This window comes from Mustelus asterias, chromosome 14 (assembly GCF_964213995.1).
Source record: "Mustelus asterias chromosome 14, sMusAst1.hap1.1, whole genome shotgun sequence".
Taxonomy (NCBI): domain Eukaryota; kingdom Metazoa; phylum Chordata; class Chondrichthyes; order Carcharhiniformes; family Triakidae; genus Mustelus; species Mustelus asterias.
Genome location: NC_135814.1, coordinates 80,454,827 through 80,480,292, shown reverse-complemented (window position 1 = coordinate 80,480,292; position 25,466 = coordinate 80,454,827). Strand labels below are relative to the sequence as shown.

Genomic DNA, 25,466 nt, shown 5'->3' with positions numbered 1-25,466 from the left:
CTGTGGACTTGCACACCCAGGTCCCTCTGCGTATCTACACCCTTTATGGTTTTGCCATTTATCGTATTGCTCCCCCCTACATTAGTTCTACCAAAATGCATCACTTCGCATTTATCTGGATTGAACTCCATCTGCCATTTCTTTGCCCAAATTTCCAGCCTATCTATATCCTTCTGTAGCCTCTGACAATGTTCCTCACTATCTGCAAGTCCAACCATTTTCGTGTCGTCCGCAAACTTACTGATCACCCCAGTTACACCTTCTTCCAGATCGGAAGAAGGCCATTCAGCCCATCGAGTCTGTGCCGACCACAATCCCAGCCAGGACCTATTCCCATAACCTCACATATTTACCCTGCTAATCCCCCTGACACTAGGGTCAATTTAGCATGGCCAATCAATCTAGCCCGTACATCTTTGGACTGTGGGAGGAAACCGGAGCACCCGTAGGAAACTCACGCAGACACAGGGAGAACATGCAAACTCCACACAGACAGTGACCCAAGGTCGGAATTGAACCCGGGTCCCCGGCACTGTGAGGCAGCAGTTCTAACCACTGTGCCATCGTGCCACCCACTATTATTGGAAGTATTACTGGCTACTTAAAGACTGGTTCCCATCTGGTCGCAATTTTCCAATGATGTGGGTGGGTAGCTTGCCAAATCACCCTGTTCGGACATCAGGTACAAAAGGTGGGTGGGATTGCCTGCATCACCGGCGTCCTTTCCAGATCGGGTGGCCACTGCCAAGGTCTGCACACCCCAGGCGTTCTCCCTCCCCACCCGGCCTTGCTATCTCAGTCCCCACCCCATCATCCCTCATCCCCTGGGTCCTTCCTCCCTTTCCTGCTGAGAGACCCAGCACCTACCTGATCCTATGGGCTTCAAGAGTTTGTAGTCCCAGCAGTGGCCAATACTCCTAGTGCACAGCTAGTACTACAGGAAAACCGCCCAATCAGATGGCAGGCAGCTCTCTGAGGTGGGACTTTCTCCTGAGTGAGGGGTGGAAGTCTCACCTCCAGTCAGATATCATTCCCTGCAGCAGTAATTGGTTGTGGGGCTTTCGGCATCCACATTGCCTATGCATTCCCCATGGCATTCCCGCTGATTGGGTAGCAGGGTAAGAAACACTGCCACCTGGCAAATCCTGCCTGTGGCTACCTTTTGCTGGCGTTGACCTACAATATAACTTGCTGACTTAACTCACAAACACTGAAATGGTAATCCAGGAGAATACCCACTGTCTACCTTATTTTTGCTGTCTTTTGCCCTATGAAACTCAAAGCTCCACTGACCACTTTGGGTTCTTAATCCATTTTCAATTGACAATGTTACCAGTCCTTATTGATTAGCCTTTGTATCAGGAGTGGCCAAACCGAATTATCATGGCATAAACAACATGACTTGAAGTCCGAAAATGTTGCCCTCTGAGTGTTTTCCAAATTATTTCACAGGATCGAAGAATTGCTGGCAAAGCCAGTATTTATTGCCCATTGTTAATTGCCCTTGAGAAGGTGGTGGTGAGCTGCCTTCTTAAACTGCTGTTGATACGTGGTGGAGGTAGGTCCACAGTGCTGTTAGTGTGGAAGTTCCAAGATTTTGACCCATTGACACTGAAGCAATGGCGATATATTTCCTAGTCTGGATGGAGAGTGGCTCAGAGCGGAAATTGCATGTGGAAGTGTTCCAATGAATCCACTGTCTTATCCTTCTGGGTGAAAAAGTTGTGTGTTTGGAAGATGCTGTTGTTGGAAACTTGGTGAGTTGCTGCGGTGAAGTCTTGTGCACAGGTGGCGGAGGGAGTGAATGCTTAAGGTAGTGGATGCGGTGCCAAGCAAGCTGGCTGCGTTGTCCTGTATGGTAAAGCTTCTGAGTGTTGTTTAAGCTGTAGCCATCCAGGGGAGAGTATTTCACCACATTCCTAACTTCTGCCTTGTAGATAGTGGACAGGATTTGGGGGCGTTGGGAAGTGAGTCACTCTGCAGAATTCCCAATCTCCAATCAGCTTTTAGCCACAGTGTTTATAGGGCTGGTCCAGTTAAGTTTCCTGCCAATGGTATCTCCCAGGATGTTGATAGTGGGGAATTCAGTGAGAGTAATGCCATCGAATGTCAAGGGTGATGGTTGGATGCTTTCTTATTGGAAATTCTCGATTGTAACATGAGTGAATGTGACGCAGTTGAAGTCTGGACAAAACAAGTGAGTGTGAGGCCAAGGGAGGGAGAGGAAGAATAAGATGCACTTATTTTCTGTTTCAATGTCACAGTGTAGGCATGTTTTGAAATTGAGCATAGTTCCAGGATAATAGTGAAGTTAAATAATCACACCTTAAGTGTCTGAGAATGTAAAACTTATATAAATGAAATCAACAATGGCTGCAGTACAGTTCAGTTTGGCTGTATGTCACTCCATGTAATCTGTTGGCCCCTATTAGACTTGGAGATAAAAATTCCAGTAATATTGTTTCCATTAATTATTTCAGCTAACAGGCAACAGCAAAATTGACATTTGTGCAGTGCTTAGAAAGAGTGATTCAAGGGGAGGGGCATGGGCGAGCTCAATGAAATGGAATTTCATCTGTCATTTAACAGAAGAATTACATTTGCTTGTAGTAATATCCTCCAATGAGTAGGCTGATCCTCGAGTTCATTACTTGTCTTCTCTGTAGGAAGACCACAAATGAATAGTATACTGTACAGAAGAAGCGTTGAGTGAGAACACATTCTGTACATGATACGGACAGTTCCATTCTACAAGTGCTTCCTCAGCTGTAAGTGATTATTTAATATCTTTGATTAAACAGCAAGAACTTAGTTGTCTCGGATATAATTCACACAAACTACAGTGTTTCTTTTGGGAATTGTTGTGATATTGTAAATGCTCCATTGCAACCAGCTGTAGTTCTTAATTCAGTCAAGAAATGTTGAGAACAGCGATGGCTTGTTAATAATTTGCCTTTAGATCAACTTCACTTTCATTTAAGAACTATATAATTTATCATCAGGTTTTATATGTTTCACAAGACTTGGTAATTCTAATGGTTTCTGAGTTCTGGTCTCTTTAGAATTGATGTTAAACAGAGAACAGATTGTGCAGAATTTAAAGCTAAAAATCATGTTTCACAAGGCTGTACTGACAGCTTCCTGGGGAAACATAGGCTAAGACTTCCTCTGTATGCTGTTTGCAGCAAAAGTGTAAGTGTATTTCAGCACAACCAGCAAAAAGAGAAACTCTTTCCTGCTTGAGTGCTTTCGTGCCACAGAGACTGTGCTCTGAGCTGAACTAGAGAATTCCAGTTGGAGCTGCACTACATTTGGCAGCAACAATCCAGAACTGCAGAAGGCAAAGCAAAAGATGCTGGGCATATTTCTGACACCTGATTTCTATTGACCTTGGAAACCACAAATGCTGATGCTGTTCAAAAATAGAATTGTGCAACGTGATGCACTCCAGAGTTGAATATCCTAAACATTCACATTGCCATGCTTGGATTAGCACCATTTGGGTGAGATGCCCTGAGGGTTACAGTTTCCGGTGGAACTACTTATAGTCAAATTCTTGATACCACAGAGAATTCTGCAACCGTGAAGGAAGCTATGGAGAATTTAATTGAAAGCACATTGGTCATGTAGAGGCATAGAATTATAGAATGGTTAAAGCACAGGACGTTATTCACCTTCTTGTATCCATGCTGACTCTATGCAAGAGCAACTTAACCTGCCTGCCTTGTCTGGCAGCCCTGAATCATTTTCCCCTTTGAATAATTATCCAATCTCTTTTGAAGACCTCAATTGAATCTTCTTCCACCACACTCTGAGGCAGTGCATTCCAGATTCTAATCACTCGCTGTGTAAAAAAGATTTTCCTCATGTTGCCATTGCTTCTTTTACCAATCACTTTAAATCGGTATTCTCTGGTTCGTGACGATTTTGGCAACAGGAACAGACTGCTCCTATCTCGTCTGTTCAGACCCCTCATAATTTTAAATACCTCGAACAAATTTCCTCTTAGTCCTTTCTTCTCTAAGGTACAGCCTCAGCTTCCCACACTATCCATATAACTGAAGCTCCTCATCCTGGGAACCATTCTCATGAACCTTTTCTGCATCCTCTTTCATGCCTTCGCATCATTGTGAAAGGAAAACTTTTATTCACTATTTTCAAACAGAAAGGAAGTAATTTTTTTTGAAGTGTGGTCACTGTTGTTTTGTGGGCTCACATACCAGTCACAAGCAAGACAAATGATCAGATGTGTTTGGTGGTATTGATTGAGGGAAAATTGGTTGGAATTTAAAGAACTACCTAGTCTTCAAGTAGTACCATGGGATTTGATTTGATTTGATTTGATTTATTATTGTCACATGTATTAACATACAGTGAAAAATATTGTTTCTTGCGCGCTATACAGACAAAACATGCCGTTCATAGAGAAGGAAACGAGAGAGTGCAGAATGTAGTGTTACAGTCATAGCTAGGGTATAGAGAAAGATCAACTTAATGCAAGGTAAATCCATTTAAAAGTCTGACAGCTGCAGGGAAGAAGCTGTTCATGAGTCGGTTGGTACGTGACCTCAGACTTTTGTATCTTTTTCCCAACGGAAGAAGGTGGAAGAGAGAATATCCGGGGTGTGTGGGATCCTTAATTATGCTGGCTGCTTTGCCAAGGCAGCGGGAAGTGTAGACAGAGTCAATGGATGGGAGGCTGGTTTGCGTGATGGATTGGGCTACATTCACGACCTTTTGTAGTTTCTTCCGATCTTGGGTGGAGCAGGAGCCATACCAAGCTATGATACAACCAGAAAGAATCCTTTCTATGGTGCATCTGTAAACGTTGGTGAGAGTCATAGCTGACATGCCAAATTTCCTTAGTCTTCTGAGAAAGTAGAGGCGTTGGTGGGCTTTCTTAACTATAATGCCGGCATGGGGGGACCAGGACAGGTTGGTGATCTGGACACCTAAAAACTTGAAGTTCTCAACCCTTTCTACTTTGTCCCCATTGATGTAGACAGGGGCATGTTCTCTTTTATGCTTCCTGAAGTCGATGACAATCTCCTTCATTTTGTTGACATTGAGGGAGAGATTATTGTTGCCACACCAGTTCACAAGATTCTCCATCTCATTCCTGTACTCTGTCTCATCATTGTTTGAGATCCGATCCACTACGGTTGTCAGCAAACTTGAAAATCAAATTGGAGGGGAATTTGGCTGCACAGTCATAGGTCTACAAGGAGTATAACAGCAGGCTGAGAACACAGCCTCGTGGGGCACCGGTGTTGAGGATTATTGTGGAGGAGGTGTTGTTGCCTATCCTTACTGATTGTGGTCTGTGAGTTAGGAAGTTCAGGATCCATTCGCAGAGGGAGGTGCCGAGGCCCAGGCTACAGAGTTTGGAGATGAGTTTCATGGGAATAAGAGTGTTGAAGGCTGAGCTGTAGTCAATAAATAGGAATCTGACACAGGTTGTTATCTAGGTGTTCCAGGGTTAAGTGCACGGCCAGGGAAATGGCGTCTGCTGTGGACCTGTAGCAGCAGTAGGCAAACTGTAGTGGATCCAGGTAGTCCGGGAGGCTGGAATTGATTTGTGCCATGACTAACCTTTCGAAGCACTTCATAATGATGGATGTTCAGAGCTACCGGCTGATAGTCATTAAGGCACGTTGCTTGGTTTTTCTTAGGTACCAGGATGATGGTCGTCTTCTTGAAGCAAATAGGGATCTTGTAGATCCACCTGAAGAGACAGACGGATGTCCCAAAGTCTCATCCAGAAGATGACACCTCCAATAATATAGCAATCTTTCAATATTGCAACAATTATTTATCCAAACCTTGGAACTATTGTCATCAGCTTTCTTTCCCCTTTGATAAGTATGACAACATTGATAAGGGACGGCATGGTGGCACAGTGGTTAGCACTGCTACCTCACAGCACCAGGGACCCGGGTTTGATTCTGCCCTCAAGTCACTGTCTGTGTGGAGTTTGCATGGTCTCCCCATGTCTGCGTGGGTTTCCTCTGGGTGCTCCAGTTTCCTCCCACAATCCAAAGATGTGCAGGTTAGGTGGATTAGTCATGCTAAATTATCCTTAATGTCAAAGGGACTAGGGGTAAATACGTGGGATAACGGGATAAGGCCTGGGTGGGATTGTTGTCGGTGCAGACTTGATGGGCCGAATGGCCTTCTTCTGCACTGTCGGAATTCTATGATTCTATGAAGATGGTGAAAAGGATACACTGTTCACATCTAGAAAAATAACTCTTCTACATTTTTAAACACTTCAGCGCCATCTATGTAAATTATATCTTAATACAGATTTAGATGCTCTTTGAATCAGCAATGACCACTCTGAAGAAGGGTTCTAACTGAAATATTAACATTTCTTTTCTCTTTCAGATACTGACTGACCTATTGGTTAATTCCAGCATTTTCTTATCTTCTTTCAGATTTCCAGCTTTTCTGTTTCTTCCTTTTACCTCTGATAATTGCTTAGAGTTCCATGACAAGTAGACTTAGCCATCACTGATATATCCCGAGCTGATGTCAAACTTTTAATCCATTTAAGTGGGGCTATGCTTTTGTTAACAAAATATTGTTAATGAAAATATTAATTACTAATATAATATTAATTACTAATATAATATTAATTACTAATCAAAATATTCTAGCTTTGTGGTGATAGCGTGCATTTGAACATTTATTGATTTTGTTTGTGATCAGTTTGTATCAGTTACAATAAAAAGTTAATTCTTTGGAATAATTTGAAGAAGAAAATGGAGCTCATTAGTTTAAATTAAATCAACAGGATGGATATTTGTTTCCATAATAAGCTGCCAATTGATGTTTCATTAAACCCTGAGCCTCTGGTATTAGGAGATCACTCAACATTAATTTAACTTGTGCTATTTATTCCTCATTTACCATCTCTATCCTGGATATTACTGTTATAAGTTAGGTCTGATGGCTGCAACACAGAAAAGTAATTATCCTTGTCATTGATAATATGATAGATCATTTAGAACACAACAGACCACAGGGTTGATGTAAGTTTAAGTTTATTTATTAGGGTCACAAGTAGGCTTACATTAATACTGCAATGAAGTTAATGTGAAAATCCCCTGGTCGCCACACTCCAGTTCGGGTACACTGAGGGAGAATTTAAATGCACCTAACCAGCACATCTTTCAGACGGTGGGAGAAAACCCAGTCAGACACAGGAGAACATGCAAATTCCACACAGACAATGACCCAAGCTGGGAATCGAACCTAGGTCACTGGCACTGTGAGGCAACAGTGCTAGCCACTGTGCCGCCCTCGATGAACTTTCCTAATTAACAGGTGAGTAGCAAGCAGATATATCCCATGGCAGATTGAATGAATTGACTTTCAGACAAGGTTAATGATAGAACACTGTACTATGGCTGCGAACATCATTAAAACCATGCAACAAGATGAGCATGATCGTGGAGGAGGTGTTGTTGCCTATCCTTACAGATTGCGGTCTGTGGGTTAGGAAGTCGAGGATCCAGCCACAGAGGGAGGAGCCAAGCTCCAGGCTACGGAGTTTGGAAATGAGTTTTGTCAGAATAATGGTGCTGAAGGCTGAGCTGTAGTCAATAACTAGGAGTCTGACATAGGTTTCTTTGTTATCCAGGTGTTCCAGGACCTTGCCATAGTCGGGGTGGTCGTGTGGCTAGCTTGTCCGGTATTAACTTTTGACATCTTTGATGGATTTCCGTAGGTCATATCTGGATTTCTTGTATAAATCAGGGTCGCCTGACTTGAAAGCCTAGACCAGGACTTCAGCAGGCAGTGGATATCCCTGTTCATCCATGGTTTCTGGTTGGGGAACACACAAATTTGCTTCTTTGGCACACAGTCTTCTACACACTTACTAATGAAGTCAGTTACTGTAGTGGCGCACTCGTTCAGGCTGGTTGCAGAGTTTTTAAATACTGAGCAGTCCAAGCAGTTCCATAGGAGATCATCTGATTCCTCAGACCAACGTTGTATGACTTTCTTGAACAGATTCTCCCGTTTCAGGTTTTGCTCGTAAGCAGGCAGCAGGAGCACAGCCTTGTGGTCTGATTTGCCAAAGTGTGGGTGGGCAATAGAGCGGTCGGCATGTTCGATAAAAGCAAAATACTGCAGATGCTGGAATCTGAAACAAAAGCAAAAAGTGCTGGAAAATCTTAGCAGATCTGACAGCGTCTGTGGGGACAGAATAGAGTAAGAAGTTTAACAACACCAGGTTAAAGTCCAACAGGTTTATTTGGTAGCAAAAGCCACACAAGCTTTCGGGGCCTTAAGCCCCTTCTTCAGGTGAGTGGGAATTCTGTTCACAAACAGGGCATATAAAGACACAAACTCAATTTACAGAATAATGGTTGGAATGCGAATACTTACAACTAATCAAGTCTTTAAGATATGAACAATGTGAGTGGAGAGAGCATCAAGACAGGCTAAAAAGATGTGTGTTGTCTCCAGACAGGACAGCCAGTGAGACTCTGCAGGTCCAGGCAAGCTGTGGGGATTAAAGATAGTGTGACATGAACCCAATATCCCGGTTGAGGCCGTCCTCATGTGTGCGGAACTTGGCTATCAGTTTCTGCTCAGCGACTCTGCGCCATCAGTCTTGCAGCAGACACAGAGGAATTCATCAGGCGAATGAGGCTGCGGGAGTTCTTCCACAAACCCCAAGAGGACAACAGCCAACACAATGAGACAGCCAATGAACCGGAACAGCCGACAGAAAGATTCGCAGTGCATCCGAAGAGGAAAGAGTCGAATTGGACTCCTCCGGAAGGCCGCTGCCCTCGACTTGACATGTATGCCCAAGCCATCAGGAGATGCGTCAACACCAAATTCATCAGCCGCACTCACAACACAGCCCCGAACATCACCCAAGCACAACGCAACACCATCTGTGCTCACAAGACCAACCGCAACATTGTCATCAAACCAGCAGACAAAGGAGGGGCCATCGTCATACTGAACAGAACGGATTACTGCAAAGAAGTGTACCGACAACTAAACAACGAGGAACACTACAGACAGTTACCCGCAGATCCGACCAAAGAACACACCCGTAAATTCAACACTCTGATCAAGACCTTTGATCCGGACCTTCAGAGCACCCTCCGTGCTCTCATCCCACGTACTCCCATGTTGGGGATCTCTACTGCCTCCCGAAGATACACAAGGCAAACACACCCGGCCGTCCCATTGCATCGGGCAATGGGACCCTGTGCGAGAACCTTTCCGGCTATGTCGAGGGCATCCTGAAACCCATTGTACAAAGAACCCCCAGCTTTTGTCGCGACACTACAGACTTCCTACAGAAACTCGGCACACATGGAGCAGTTGAACCAGGAGCGCTCCTCGTCACAATGGATGTCTTGGCACTCTACACCAGCATCCCCCACGACGATGGCATTGCTGCAACGGCCTCAGTGCTCAGCGCCAAAAAACAACTGCCAGTTTCCAGATGCAATTTTACAACTCATCCGCTTCATCCTGGACCAAAGAACAAAGAATAATACAGCACAGGAACAGGCCCTTCGGCCCTCCAAGCCCACGCCGCTCCCTGGACCAAACTAGACCATTCTTTTGTATCCCTCCATTCCCACTCTGTTCATGTGGCTATCTAGATAAGTCTTAAACGTTCCCAGTGTGTCCGCCTCCACCACCTTGCCCGGCAGCGTATTCCAGGCCCCCACCACCCTCTGTGTAAAATACGTCCTTCTGATATCCGTGTTAAACCTCCCCCCCCTCACCTTGAACCTATGACCCCTCGTGAACGTCACCACCGACCTGGGAAAATGCTTCCCACCGTTCACCCCATCTATGCCCTTTCATAATTTTATACACCTCTATTAGGTCACCCCCTCATCCTCCGTCTTTCCAGTGAGAACAACCCCAGTTTACCCAATCTCTCCTCATAACTAAGCCCTTCCATACCAGGCAACATCCTGGTAAACCTCCTCTGCACTCTCTCTAAAGCCTCCACGTCCTTCTGGTAGTGTGGCGACCAGAACTGGGCGCAGTATTCCAAATGCGGCCGAACCAACGTTCTATACAACTGCAACATCAGACCCCAACTTTTATACTCTATGCCCTGTCCTATAAAGGCAAGCATGCCATATGCCTTATTCACTACCTTCTCCACCTGTGATGTCACCTTCAACGATCTGTGGACTTGCACACCCAGGTCCCTCTACGTATCTACACCCTTTATGGTTCTGCCATTTATCGTATAGCTCCCCCTACGTTAGTTCTACCAAAATGCATCACTTTGCATTTATCTGGATTGAACTCCATCTGCCATTTCTTTGCCCAAATTTCCAGCCTATCTATATTCTTCTGTAGCCTCTGACAATGTTCCTCATTATCTGCAAGTCCAGCCATTTTCGTGTCGTCCGCAAACTTACTGATCACCCCAGTTACACCTTCTTCCAGATCGTTTATATAAATCACAAACAGCAGAGGTCCCAATACAGAGCCCTGCGGAACACCACTAGTCACAGGCATCCAGCCGGAAAAAGACCCTTCCACTACCACCCTCTGTCTTCTGTGACCAAGCCAGTTCTCCACCCATCTAGCCACCTCCCCCTTTATCCCATGAGATCCAACCTTTTGCACCAACCTATCATGAGGGACTTTGTCAAACGCTTTACTAAAGTCCATATAGACGACATCCACAGCCCTTCCCTCATCAACCATTCTAGTCACTTCTTCAAAAAACTCCACCAGGTTAGTGAGGCATGACCTCCCTCTCACAAAACCATGCTGACTATCGTTAATGACCACAATATCTTCACCTTCAACAACCAGTTCTTCATCCAGACACACGGAACAGCCATGGGGACCAAATTCGCACCTCAATATGCCAACATCTTCATGCATAGGTTCGAACAAGGCTTCTTCACCGCACAGGACCTTCAACCGATGCTCTACACTAGATACATCGATGACATTTTCTTCCTTTGGACTCATGGTGAACAATCACTGAAACAACTATATGATGACATCAACAAGTTCCATCCCACCATCAGACTCACCATGGACTACTCTCTGGAATCGGTTGCATTCTTGGACACACGCATCTCCATTAAGGACGGTCACTTCAGCACCTCACTATACCGCAAGCCCCGGATAACCTCACGATGCTCCACTTCTCCAGCTTCCACCCTAAACACGTTAAAGAAGCCATCCCCTACGGACAAGCCCTCCATATAGGCAGGATCTGCTCAGATGAGGAGGATCGCAACAGACATCTCCAGACGCTGAAAGATGCCCTCATAAGAACAGGATATGGCGCTCGACTCATCGATCGACAGTTCCGACGCGCCACAGCGAAAAACCGCACCGACCTCCTCAGAAGACAAACACGGGACACGGTGGACAGAGTACCCTTCGTCGTCCAGTATTTCCCCGGAGCGGAGAAGCTACGGCATCTCCTCTGGAGGTTTCAACATGTCATTGATGAAGACGAACATCTCGCCAAGGCCATCCCCACATCCTCACTTCTCACCTTCAAACAACCACACAACCTCAAACAGACCATTGTCTGCAGCAAACTACCCAGCCTTCAGGAGAACAGTGACCACGACACCTCACAACGCTGCCACAGCAACCTCTGCAAGACATGCCGGATCATCGACACAGATGCCATCATTTCATGTGAGAACACCATCCACCAGGTACACGGTACATAGTCTTGCAACTCGGCCAACGTTGTCTACCTGATACGCTGCAGGAAAGGATGTCCCGAGGCATGGTACATTGGGGAAACCATGCAGACGCTGCGACAACGGATGAATGAACACCGCTCGGCAATCACCAGGCAAGATTGTTCTCTTCCTGTTGAGGAGCACTTCAGTGGTCACGGGCATTCGGCCTCTGATATTCTCCAAGGCGGCCTTCACGACACACGATGGCGCAGAGTCGCTGAGCAGAAACTGATAGCCAAGTTCCGCACACATGAGGACGGCCTCAACCGGGATATTGGGTTCATGTCACACTATCTTTAATCCCCACAGCTTGCCTGGACATGCAGAGTCTCACTGGCTGTCCTGTCTGGAGACAATACACATCTTTTTAGCCTGTCTTAATGCTCTCTTCACTCACATTGTTTGTTCCTTAAAGACTTGATTAGTTGTAAGTATTCGCATTCCAACCATTATTCATGTAAATTGAGTTTGTGTCTTTATATGCCCTGTTTGTGAACAGAATTCCCACTCACCTGAAGAAGGGGCTTAAGGCTCCGAAAGCTTGTGTGGCTTTTGCTACCAAATAAACCTGTTGGACTTTAACCTGGTGATGTTAAACTTCTTACTGTGTTTACCTCAGTCCAACGCTGGTATCTCCACATCGGGAGAGAATAGAGCCAATGTTTCAAGTCTAGATGATCGTTCGTCAGAGCTAAGAGCAAAGAGAATCAGCAGAGATTTATACTATGAGTGTGGGCGATGGGGGGGAGGTGGCTGGAATGGGGCAAAGAGAATGTAAATGAGGATACAGAAGGCTGAGAAAGGTGCTAAGAGTGCCCATTAAGTAATCAGAATGCGTGAATGGCAGAACAAAGGTACAGATGGTTAAGGGATGCCTGGGGATTATGCCTGAAGGACTGGGGGTGGGAGTGGAGGTGAGGGGGAGGGGGCAAGAAAGACAGCTGGAATGGAGAAGTGGAAAAATGGAAGTGAGAAAGAAGGATGATAAAATGGATGAATGAGTTGAAACAAAATGGAATAAAATAAATGGAGATGGGGTGAAAGTGGAGGAGAGAGTTCATGCCCTCAAGTTGTTGAACACAATGTCCAGTCCAGAAGGCTGTAAAGTGCCCAATTGGAAGATGAGGTGCTGTTCCTCCAGTTTGAGTTGGGGTTCAGTAGAAGAGTGCAAAAGACCAAGGACGGACATGCGGACAGGAGAGCAGGGTGGTGTGTTGAAGTGGCAAGTGACAGGAAGGTCTGGGTTCCACTTGCAGATGGACCGAAGGTGTTAAGCAAAGCGATCACCCAGTCTGCGTTTGGCCTCTCTGATGTAGAGTAGACCACATTGGGAGCAGCAAGTGCAATAGACCAGATTGAAGGAGGTGCATGTGAAGTGCTGCTTTACCTGAAAGGGGTGTAAAGGACCTGGGATGGTGAGCAGGGATGAGATAAAGAGGCAGGGACTGCACTTTCTATGATTGCATGGGAAGGTGCCATGGGCAGGGACGGTGAGGTGTTGGGTGTGATGGAGGAGTGGATCAGGGTGTCCTGGAGAGAGCGGTCCCTGCGGAATGCTGACTGGGGATGTGAGGGGAAGATGTGATGAGTGGTGACATCATGCTGGAATTGATGGAAATGGCGGAGAATAATCCTTTGAATGCGGAGAGTGGTGGGGTGAAAAGTGAGGACTAGGGGGACCCTATCCTGGTTCTGGGAGGGAGGGGAGGGGTGAGAACAGTGGCCCGGGTCAGACACGGTTGAAAGCCCTGTCAACCACAATTGGTTGAAAACCACAATTGAGGAAGTAGGAAGACATATCGGCAGCACTATTTTGGAAAGTTGCATCATCAGAACAGAATAGAACAGTTTTGTGAAGGGTAGGTCATGCCTCACAAACCTTATTGAGTTCTTTGAGAAGGTGACCAAAGAGGTGGATGAGGGTAAAGCAGTTGATGTGGTGTATATGGATTTCAGTAAAGCGTTTGATAAGGTTCCCCATGGTAAGCTATTGCAGAAAATACGGACGCATGGGATTGAGGATGATTTAGCGGTTTGGATCAGGAATTGGCTAGCTGTAAGAAGACAGAGGGTGGTGGTTGATGGGAAATGTTCATCCTGGAGTTCAGTTACTAGTGGTGTACCGCAAGGATCTGTTTTGGGGCCACTGCTGTTTCATTTTTATACATGACCTGGATGAGGGCATAGAAGGATGGGTTAGTAAATTTGCGGATGACACTAAAGTTGGTGGAGTTGTGGACAGTGCAGAAGGATGTTGCAGGTTGCAGAGGGACATAGATAAGCTGCAGGGCTGGGCTGAGAGGTGGCAAATGGAGTTTAATGCGAAAAAATGTGAGGTGATTCACTTTGGAAGGAGTAACAGGAATACAGCATACTGGGCTAATGGTAAGATACTTGGTAGTGTGGATGAACAGAGGGATCTGGGTGTCCATGTGCATAGATCCCTGAAAGTTGGCACCCAGGTTGATAGAGTTGTTAAGAAGGCGTACGGTGTGTTAGCTTTTATTGGTAGAGGGATTGAGTTTTGGAGCCATGAGGTCATGTTGCAGCTGTACAAAACTCTGGTGCGGCCGCACTTGGAGTATTGCGTACAGTTCAGGTCGCCGCATTATAGGAAGGATGTGGAAGCATTGGAAAGGGTGCAAAGGAGATTTACCAGGATGTTGCCTGGTATGGGTGGGAAGGTCTTATGAGGAAAGGCTGAAGGACTTGAGGCTGTTTTTGTTAGAGAGAAGAAGGTTAAGAGGTGACTTAATAGAGGGATACAAGATGATCAGAGGATTAGATAGGGTGGACAGTGAGAGCCTTTTTCCTCGGATGGTGATGGCTAGCACGAGGGGACATAACTTTAAATTGAGGGGTGATAGATATAGGACAGATGTCAGAGATAGGTTCTTTACTCAGAGAGTAGTAAGGGCGTGGAATGCCCTGCCTGCAACAGTAGTGGACTCGCCAAAATTAAGGGCATTTAAATGGTCATTCGATAAACATATGGATGATATTGGAATAGTGTAGGTTAGAGGGGCTTTAGATTGGGTTCACAGGTCGGCACAACATCGAGGGCCAAAGGGCCTGTACAGCGCTGTAATGTTCTATGTTCTTTGGTGGGGGATAGAAGTGTAGAGGGATTAGACATCCATTGTGAGGAGGAGGTGGTTTGGCTGGGGAACTGGAAGATGTTGATATGACATAAGGCATCAGAGGAATTTTGCATGTAGGTGGGAAGGGACTGGACAAGAGAAGAGAGAATGGAGTCAAGATAGGAGCAAATGAGTTCAGTGGGGCAGGAACAGGCTGAGGTAGCCTGCTGACTTATGCACCCTTTTGTCTGAGATGACATTGGTGAGCATCTCCTGGGGGGGGGGGGGGGGGGAGGGGGCTGGGCCCTTGAGGGTCCAGCCCTGCTTCGGGCAGTGAAGATGTTGGGCTGCTGCCCACCTCGGTGTTACGAGCTAGAGGCGTGTTGCTCACAGGAAGTGTGTGTTGGATGGGCCGGAGACACCCAATGTCCCCTGGCTGAAGGGCCCTGCGCTGTACTCCTTTAGTTTCCCAGGGGCCCCTGTGCTCCTCCATGGGATGGAATGACATCCAGAACCCTACCATCCTCTGGCAGTGACACTCATGGATTCCCATTGGTGCCTGCACCATGCAGTGGAGGCCCTGCACTATGATGCGGACATCCCCTGCTGTGGAGTACATGCCTTGCACCAAGTTCTCCATTATGGACGCCAACCTTGCACTGTTGACTTCAGTGCACTGCAATAACAGCATCATCTCCTCGAATAGAAGGCGATGCGACCCTTCATCAAAACTAAGAGCAAAGAGAATCCATTTGGCCTTGCAGTCAGAGGAGGAATGTTGTCATCCCTTCCTGATACTCACGACTCTGCCTTTGCAGCTCCAGCAGTTGTGGGATGACTGGGCCCAGGGGCATATCATTGGCAAGAGTCCTGACCTCCAGCATCCCTCCGAGTGCCGGTTTCCTGGGATGTCCCTGCTTCCACCTGCTGTGGATCTTCAGCTGTGACGTTCTCTCCAGTGAGTGACCCAGAAGCCTGTCTACGTGTTGGACCCAGCGAGGTGTGAGTATCTGTGCTGGTGCTGGGTCGGGTGACAGCTGTGACGCCTCTTCAATGCCAATGGTGGTGTTGGAGAAGTCCCTGTCTGAACTGTTGGACTCCAGTGGGTCAGGGGGTGCGAGGATGGCGCCGCCTGTTTCGCTGGCCAGCCTGCAAGAGAAGGGACATGGCATCAGTGCATTACAGGGAACAGTGTTTTCTCATTTGAGGAATGACAGCATATGTGCTGGGGATTCTCACGCTTCCTGCTGCCCCCACTTCACCAGAAGCGCAGGCACAGTTTTCCTCCTCCCTGCCCAGCTCGAGGGCTGGCTCCTCAAAACACTTGAGGGTTTACAGCTTGGGCCTGACTCCAGCTGGCTGTGCATACTTACAGTAGAGTGCATCCCATCTCTCTCCCATTCCATCCAGCATCCTTGTGAGGGCGGTCCCCTCCGAAAAGTGTGATGCTTCCCTCTTGCCTGCCATCCCCTGTAGTCATTGTGGAACAAGTGCTGGGGAGCCATTGGTGAGGATGATGTAAAATTTTTATTTCCCTCTTGTTGGTTCCCTCCCCTCCTGCTGCAGTTCAAGTCGAGTAGTTATGTCCTTTCGAACATGACCAACTCGATCTATGGTGGTACTACCAAGCCACTCTTGATTATGGACATCAAAGTCCCCAGCCAGCATATATTCTACATTCTTGCTACCCTCAGTGCTTCCTCCAGATGGCGTTCATGAGAAGTACTGATTTCGTCAGCTGAGGGAGGTGGTACATGGTAATCTATAGGAAATTTTCTTGACCTAATGTCATGAGACTTCATGGGGTCCAGAGTCAATGTTGAGGATTTACAGGGCAACTGTGCTGCCACCTCTGCTGGCTCTGTCCTGCTGGTGGGACAGGACATACCCATACATGGCGACGGTGGTGTCTGGGACATAATCTGTAAAGTATGTTTCCGTGGGTATGACTGTGTCAGCCTATTGCTTGATGAGTGAGACAGCTCTCCCAATTTTGGCACAGACCCTCAGAGAACTTTGCAGGGATGACAGGGCTGGGTTTCCTGTTGTTGTTTCCAGTGCCTAGGTCAATGCTGGGTGGCTTCAGTTTTCTTTGAAGCAGTTGGACACAATTGAGTGGCTTGCGAGGGTATGTGGGTCAGATGTAGGCCAGACCAGGTAAGGACGGCAGGTTTCCTTCCCTAAAGGGCATTAGTGAACCAAATGGTTTTTACAACAATTGACAATGGTTTCATGGTCATCGTTAGGCATTTAATTCCTGATATCGTATTAAATTTAAACTCCATTTGCTATGGTGGGATTTGAACTTGGGTCCCCAAAGCATTACCCTGGGCCTATGGATTACTAGTCCAGTGTCAGATTGGAAATTCTGGGATAATATTACCAAATTTGTTACGAATTTAGTGTCGCAATTAACAAGGCCCAAAGAAAATCTAAGCTCAGAGTAGTCTGAGGTTGTGGCACATTTCTTATTGCTCGAACATTACTCTTGATAGGATGTAATTCACTTTCTAACCAATCAGCACTCCCTTCTCGTTCAGTATCATATTGCTGATTCCCCTTACATTGCATTTTTGCAAATATCCAGATGAGTGCAAGGTTAAAAGCTTTGACAAAAAATTACTTTTTTCTCAGCAATCGTCAAAATGTCTAATTTAAGTTGCAGAGAGACATTTGATAAATTTCTCTTTGAAAATAATTTGGCCTCTTAACAACATTGTCAACAAGTCATCCATATTTGGCAAAATGTCGGGTGGATTGCAATCCACTATCTGATTTACAGTTACTTTATAATCCCCATATATTCTTATACCACCATCTGACTTTGCTCTTACCACTATGGGAGTAGTCCAATTACATTGTTCTACTTTAGAGATAATGTTCTCAGTCTAAAGTTTTTTCAGTTCTTGCTCTACTTTCTCACTTAGAGCATTACCATCACCATCAAACAAGGGGACAAACCTTGGTTAAATGAGAAGTGTAGGAGCAGCATCTAGCATACCAAAAAATCAGGTCCCAACCTGGTAATGCAACAATACAGGATTACATGCATGTTAACCTCATATATTGAGGGGGCAGTGGACTGCTGCGCATTAAAAGCATCGTAACTGCTGCCAGGATATTGGGCTTTCTCCAGCATGATTTGCTGAGTATGATTGGACACTAACTGCACATTCAGAAATTGGATTCCTTTGCGGTTGTGATATATCATAGAATCCCTACAGTAAAGTAGAACATAGAACATGGAAAAGCTCCAGCACAAACAGGCCCTTCGGCCCACAAGTTGTGCCGAACATGTCCCTACCTACTAGGCTTACCTATAACCCTCTATCGTGCTAACTTCCATGAACTTATCCAAAAGTCTCTTAAAAGACCCTATCGAATCCGCCTCCACCACCACTACTGGCAGCTGATTCCACACACCCACCACCCTCTGAGTGAAAAACTTACCCCTAACATCTCCTCTGTACCTACTCCCCAGCACCCTAAACCTGTGACCTCTTGTGGCAACCATTCCAGCCCTGGGTAAAAGCCTCTGAGAATCCACTCTATCAATACCTCTCAACATCTTATACACCTCTATCAGGTCACCTCTCATCCTTCGCCTCTCCAAGGAGAAAAGACCTAGCTCTCTCAACCTATACTCATAAGGCATGCCATCTAATCCAGGCAACATCCTTGAAAATCTCCTCTGCACCCTTTCTATGGCTTCCACATCCTTTCTGTAATGAGGCGACCAGAACTGGGCACAGAACTCCAGGTGGGGTCTGACCAGGGTCCTATACAGCTGCAGCATTACCTCCCGATTTCTAAACTCAGTTCCTCTATTGATGAAGGCCAGTATTCCATACGCCCTCTTAATTACAACCTCTACCTGCGACGCTGCTTTGAGTGTCCTATGAACCCGGACCCCAAGATCCTTCTGATCTAAAGTAGAAGGCAGTTGATAGCACTCTTCACCATGGGGAGGTCCATCATCCTGGCAGAAATACATACATTTGCTGCCTGTATCTTTCTGCTCAGAGTGGATATCAACTGCAGCAAGAGGACAGTGAGCAGCGAGATCATCTGCTCTAGTCTAGAAGGATCCTGATATGAGGAAAGTCAATGAAACTCCTTCTTAAATGGAGAAGACATATTTACTGTTTCTGGGATAGGCTGAGGTAAGAGAAATGTTCCTTCAGGATCCTGGATAGATAAGTCATCATGAAAACCCTTCTCATCCGCCCCCTTTTCCTTCTACTAGCAGCTTGTCCTATTCCATGCTGCTTCTATCATAAGCCCTTTACCTTGCAGCCCGAGAGGAATGGTAACTATCGCACCAATGATTGGGAGGAAGTTGTCTGGCCATTACAGTCAGAGTTAACGAAGGTCTTCAACATGCACAACACCCTTGCCTGAGTTCAGCAACTTTAAACAGCACTAAAAATGTCACAACTTTGCTGCAAACTCTGATTGAGCACATAGAAATCAATCAGCAACTCACCTGAATGTAGTTCACAAAGCTTTTTTATTTTACAACAATCAATGATAGTCATCATCACAGAGACTGGCTTTCAAATCCAGATTTTTTAATGAAATTTAAACTCCACCAAATCCCACCATGGTGGGATTTGAATCCATGTCCCCAGAGCATTATCCTCGACTTCTGTATTACCATTATGTCACGGTTACATCATTGACTGTAAAGTGCTTTGCTTTGAATGTTCCGAGATTGTGAACAGCCGTATATAAATGCAGTTTTTTTCATAGCTCCATTTAAGAGAATTTAATTGTTATCTCTTATCAATACTTTAGTTACAATTAGTTTTTCAGCTTGTCTAATTTGTCATCTCTTCAAATAGTTCCACTCTTGTTGTATATAATTGCCATTTCACCAGATTAAATTTTTGTTGTAAGTCTGTCTTTGACACAGTATCATTTGGTACCAGTCAACCCAGATATGTTCTTTTGCATTTTTTAACTCCTTCCTGGCAGCTGATTGAAGTTCTCTGATGTGCCTGAATCAGTCTGCACAAGAATGCCTTTATCCTGTCGGCTGAACTGACTAAATTGACCCTGGTTTTAAGGTCAGCTCAAGCTTATTGATACTTTAAACTTAATAGATCAAAGGCAAGAGCTTCATAATAGACAATAGAAAGAGAAGTCAGCATTAATGGACTTCAGGACAGCCTGATTAACTCATTCCAAGACCTATGCATTTCAGACTATCAGAGCAGTAATGTCACATATATATTCAGTCATGGTTTTCTTCTTTTGCTTTTTGTTTTTGTCGTGATATTTTCTACTTTAATTTCTTAATGTACTCACTGTAGGTGTTGAAGATTTAATTTACCTTTCTTGTTCTTTGTATTTTCAATCTTGTTATATATCGTAAACCAAAGCATTGCATCTCTGTAGCGTGTCACATGATTATATGGTGACATTATCAGAGGTATTTGAGGAGATTTTCCCTCTCTTCCATCCTGGACTGTAAACAAGCAACACCTATCCAACAAAGCTCCAAAAACTGGTTAAGTAACTCACCATGTGGCAACCTTTTCATTCTTTTATCTTTGTTGTATGTTGAGCTAATCACTCCTACAAGCTGAATTCGGAGAGTTAGGAGTGAAACTAAAAAGTAGGACCTCAAAGGTAGTAATCTCAGGATTTTTACCAGTGCCACGTGCTAGTCAGAGTAGGAATGTCAGGATAGCTAAGATTAATATGTGGCTTGAGAGATGGTGCAAGACGGAGGGATTCAAATTCCTGGGACATTAGAACCGGTTCTGGGGGAGTTGGGACCAGTACAAATCGGATGGTCTGCACCTGGGCAGGACTGGAACCAATGTCCTGGGGGAGCGTTTGTTAGTGCTGTTAGGGAGGGTTTAAACTAATATGGCAGATGGAAGGAACTCAATGCAGGAAGTCAGACAGAAGTAAAGTGGGGACAGACACAAAAGGCAGTAAAGGGAAAAGTGGAAGGCAGAGAAAACCAAAGGCAAAAATCAAAAAGGGCCACAGGACAGAGTTTAGAGACTGTGGAGAACTCAGTGAATGGGTCCAGTGAGGCTAAGAGAAATAAAACACAGGGATAGTGTACAAAACATGATAGGATAGATTGTCTGAGAAAGCAGGGCAGAGGGCAAGGGAAGTCTAGATTAAACTGCATTTATTTCAATGCAAGAGACCTGACGGGCAAGGCAGATGAACTCAGGGCATGAATGGGTACATGATTTGATTTGACTTTATTATTGTCACATGTATTAGTATACAGTGAAAACCACTGTTTCTTGTACTCTATACAGACAAAGTATACTATTCATAGAGAAGGAAAGGAGAGAGTGCAGAATGTAGTATTACAGTCATAGCTAGGGTGTAGAGAAAGATCAACTAATGCGAGGTAGGTCCATTCAAAAGTCTGATGGCAGCAGGGAAGAAGCTGTTCTTGAGTCGGTTGGTATGTATCGACAGACTTTTGTATATTTTTCCCAACAGAAGAAGATGGAAGAGAGTATGTCCAGGATGTGTGGGGTTCTTAATTATGCTGGCTGCTTTTCTAAGGCAGCAGGAAGTGTAGACAGTGTCAATGGATGAGAGGCTGGTTTGAGTGATCGACTGGGCTTCGTTCACAACACTTTGTAGTTTCTTGCGGTCTTGGACAGAGCAGGAGCTATACTGAGCTGTGATACGACCAGAAAGAATGTTTTCTATGATGCATCTGTAAACATTGGTGAGAGTCGTACTGGACATACCAAATTTCCTTAGTCTTCTGAAAAGTAGAGGCGTTGGTGGGCTTTCTTAACTATAGTGTTGGCATGGGGAGGACCAGAATAGGTGTCTAGATCACCAACAACCTGAACACTTGAAGCTCTCGACCATTTCTACTTCGTCCCCATTGATGTAGACAGGGGCATGTTCTCCATCACGCTTCCTGAAGTTGATGACCATCTCCTTCATTTTGTTGACATTGAGGGAGAGATTATTGTTGTCGCCCCAGTTCACCAGATTCTCTATCTCATTCCTGTACTCCGTCTCGTCATTGTTTGAGATCTGACTCACTACAGTGGTGTCAAGTTAGAGTCATAGAGGTTTACAGCATGGAAATAGGCCCTTCGGCCCTACTTGTCCATGCTGCCCTTTTTTTTAAACTACTGAGCTAGTCCCAATTGTCCACATTTGGCCCATATCCCTCTATACTCATCGTACCCATTTAACTGTCTAAATGCTTTTTAAAAGACAAAATTGTACCTGCCTCTACTACTACCTCTGGCAGCCTGTTCCAGACACTCACCACCCTCTGTGTGAAAAAATTGCCCTTCTGTATCTCTCTCCTCTCACCTTAAACCTATGCCCTCACCTTTGGGGAAAAAATATTGACTATCTAGCTGATCTATGCCCCTCATTATTTTATAGACCTCTATAAGATCACTCCTAAGCCTCCTACGCTTAGGAGAAAAAAGTCCCAGTCTTTCCAGCCTCTCCTTTATAACTCAAACCATCAAATCCTGGTAGTATCCTAGTAAATCTTTTCTGCACTCTTTCTAGTTTGATAATATCCTTTCTATAATAAGGTGACCAGAACTGTACACAGTATTGCAAGTGTGGCCTTACCAATGTCATGTACAACTTCAACAAGACGTCCCAGCTCCTGTATTCAATGTTCTGACCAATGAAACCAAGCATGCTGAATGCCTTCTTCACCACTCTGTCCACCTGTGACACCACTTTCAAGGAACAATGGAGGGGAATTTGGCCACACATAGGTGGGACTGGGACTGGGATATAGGAGAACATTGGAGAAACACAGATGAACACTGATTTTATGGAGATTGGAGCCTTTTGGCCTGGAAATCCTGTTTTAACTACATTGAATTTAGTAATAACCTCTTGAAACAAATTATACTTGTGTCTTCCAACGCAAATAGGAAAGCATAATTACTGAAACATGGTTAAGGGAGGGGCAGGACTGGCAGCTCAATGTTCCAGGGTACAGATACTATAGGAAAGATTGAACAGGAGGTAAGAGAAGAGGGGGAGTTGCGTTTTTGATTAGGGAAAACATCACGGCAGTACTGAGAGGGAATATATCTGAGGGTTCGGCCACTGAGTCTATATGGATAGAACTGAGAAATAAGAAGGGAAAGATCACTTTTACAGGATTGTACTGCAGGCTCCCAAATAGTCAGCGGGAAATCGAGGAACAAATATGTAAGGAGATTACAGATAGCTCCATGAAAAGTAGGGTGATAATAGTAGGGGACTTTAACTTTCCCAACTTTGACTGGGACAGCCATAGTATTAAGGGTTTGGATGGACAGAAATTTGTTGAGTATTTTCAGGAGGAATTTCTCATTCAGTATGTGGATGAGAGAGGGGGCAAAACTTGACCTCCTCTTGGAGGGAAATAAGGAAGGGCAGATGACAGAAGTGTTGGTGAGGTATCACTTTGGGACCAATGATCATAATTCCATTAGTTTTAAGATAGCTATAGAGAACGATAGCTCTTTTTAAAAATCATTAAGCTAGTTCCAATTGCCTGCGTTTGGCCCATATCCCTCGAAACCAATCTTACTCACGTAACTGTCTAAATGCTTTTTAAAAGACAAAGTTGTACCCGCCTTTACTACTACCTCTGACAGCTCGTTCCAAACTCTCACCACCCTCTGTGCGAAAAAAATTGCCCCTCTCGACCCTCTATGTGCTCTGGGCGGCACGGTAGCACAGTGGTTAGCACTGCTGCTTCACAGCTCCAGGGACCTGGGTTCGATTCCCGGCTCGGGTCACTGTCTGTGCGGAGTTTGCACATTCTCCCTGTGTCTGCGTGGGTTTCCTCCGTGTGTTCCGGTTTCCTCCCACAGTTCAAAGATGTGCGGGTTAGGTTGATTGGCCAAGCTAAATTGCTCCTTAGTGTCCCGGGATGCGTAGATTAGAGGGATTAACGGATAAATATGAGGGTTAGCAGGTAAATATGTAAGGATATGGGGATAGGGCCTGGGTGGGATTGTTGTCGGTGCAGACTCAATGGGCCAAATGGCCTCTTTCTGCACTGTAGGGGTTCTATGGTTCTAGTTTTAGACTCTCTTACCTTTGGGAAAAGATGTTGACCATTTGGAATATTGTGTGCAGTTCTGGTCACCTCACTATAAGAAGGATGTGGAAGCGCTGGAAAGAGTACAGAGGAGATTTACCAGGATACTGCCTGGTTTGGAGGGTAGGTCTTATGAGGAAAGGTTGAGGGAGCTAGGGCTGTTCTCTCTGGAGCGGAGGAGGCTGAGGGGAGACTTAATAGAGGTTTATAAAATGATGAAGGGGATAGATAGAGTGAACGTTCAAAGACTATTTCCTCGGGTGGATGGAGCTATTACAAGGGGGCATAACTATAGGGTTTGTGGTGGGAGATATAGGAAGGATATCAGAGGTAGGTTCTTTACGCAGAGAGTGGTTGGGGTGTGGAATGGACTGCCTGCAGTGATAGTGGAGTCAGACACTTTAGGAACATTTAAGCGGTTATTGGATAGGCACATGGAGCACACCAGGATGATAGGGAGTGGGATAGCTTGATCTTGGTTTCTGATAAAGCTCGGCACAACATTGTGGGCCAAAGGGCCTGTTCTGTGCTGTACTGTTCTATGTTCTATCTACCTTATCTATGCCCCTCATTATTTTATAGACATCTATTAGTTCACCCCTAAGCCTCCTACGTTTCAGGGAAAAATGTCCCAATCTATCCAGCTTTTTGTTATAAGTCAAACCATCAAGTCCTGGTAGCATCCTAGTAAATCTCTTTGGCGGTCTTTCTAGTTTAATAATATCTTTTCTCTAATAGGGTGACCAGAACTGTACACAGTATTCCAAGTGTGGCCTTACCAATGTCTTGTACAACTCCTGTGTTCAATGTTGTGACCCATGATACCAAGCATGCCGAATGCTGACTTCACCACCCTATCCACCTGTGACTCCATTTTCATGGAGCTATGAGCCTGTACCCCTAGATCTCTTTGTTCTATAATTCTTCCCATTGCCCTACCATTAACCGAGTAAGTCCTGCCCTGGTTCGATCTAATAAAATGCATCACCTTGCATTCATCTAAATTAAACTCCATCTGCCATTCATCAGCCCATTGACCCAATTGATCATAGGGTTTGGGTTTCTTGAAAAGAGGCATAATGGCTTTTTCTTACTGGAGTAATTCTTGACTTTCAAAGGGTGTTGGAGGAAAGATGGAGGGGAAAAGATTTTTTTCTCCTCATTGCCAATGTAGTAATTCAACCAAATGCCAGTTTCCCATCACCAACGGCCTTTATTGTGCACCAAAGGAAAAAGCCGCTCCTGTGGCTTACAGTCAGGTAGTCTTCATCTCGGGACCTACAATTCTGGTCCAGGTAAAGTTATAGGCTTAAATGCCCTGCTGGCTGCTTCCATTGGGTGAGCCTCCACTCGCTAAATAAGGCAGCTTGTACAACATAAAGCCCATGGATCTATTGATGATCCCCCATGGCTTTCATGGTCATCATAACATTGAGAAGAATTAATTTTGTGAGTAAATCTGAACTTCCTTCTTTTTCATGGAGTCACCTTGTAAAAACCTCTGTGTTTCAACAGTTTTAAATTTGCAGTTAAATAACAATTTTGTTGCTTGAGAAATGTCATTGGGACACTCTTACATCTAGGTTCTGGTTG

At 45.2% G+C, this 25,466-nt stretch overlaps 1 protein-coding gene across 1 annotated transcript in view; it reads left to right on the top strand.

Moving 5' to 3' along the window:
• The first annotated feature begins 2,653 nt into the window (after positions 1-2,653).
• LOC144503790 (collagen alpha-3(VI) chain-like) overlaps positions 2,654-25,466 on the top strand; it is a 253,899-nt gene continuing 231,086 nt past the window's right edge. Inside the window, exon 1 of the mRNA XM_078228676.1 lies at positions 2,654-2,768. The gene's annotated coding sequence lies outside the window, so the exon portion shown is untranslated. The remainder of the gene's footprint in view (positions 2,769-25,466) is intronic.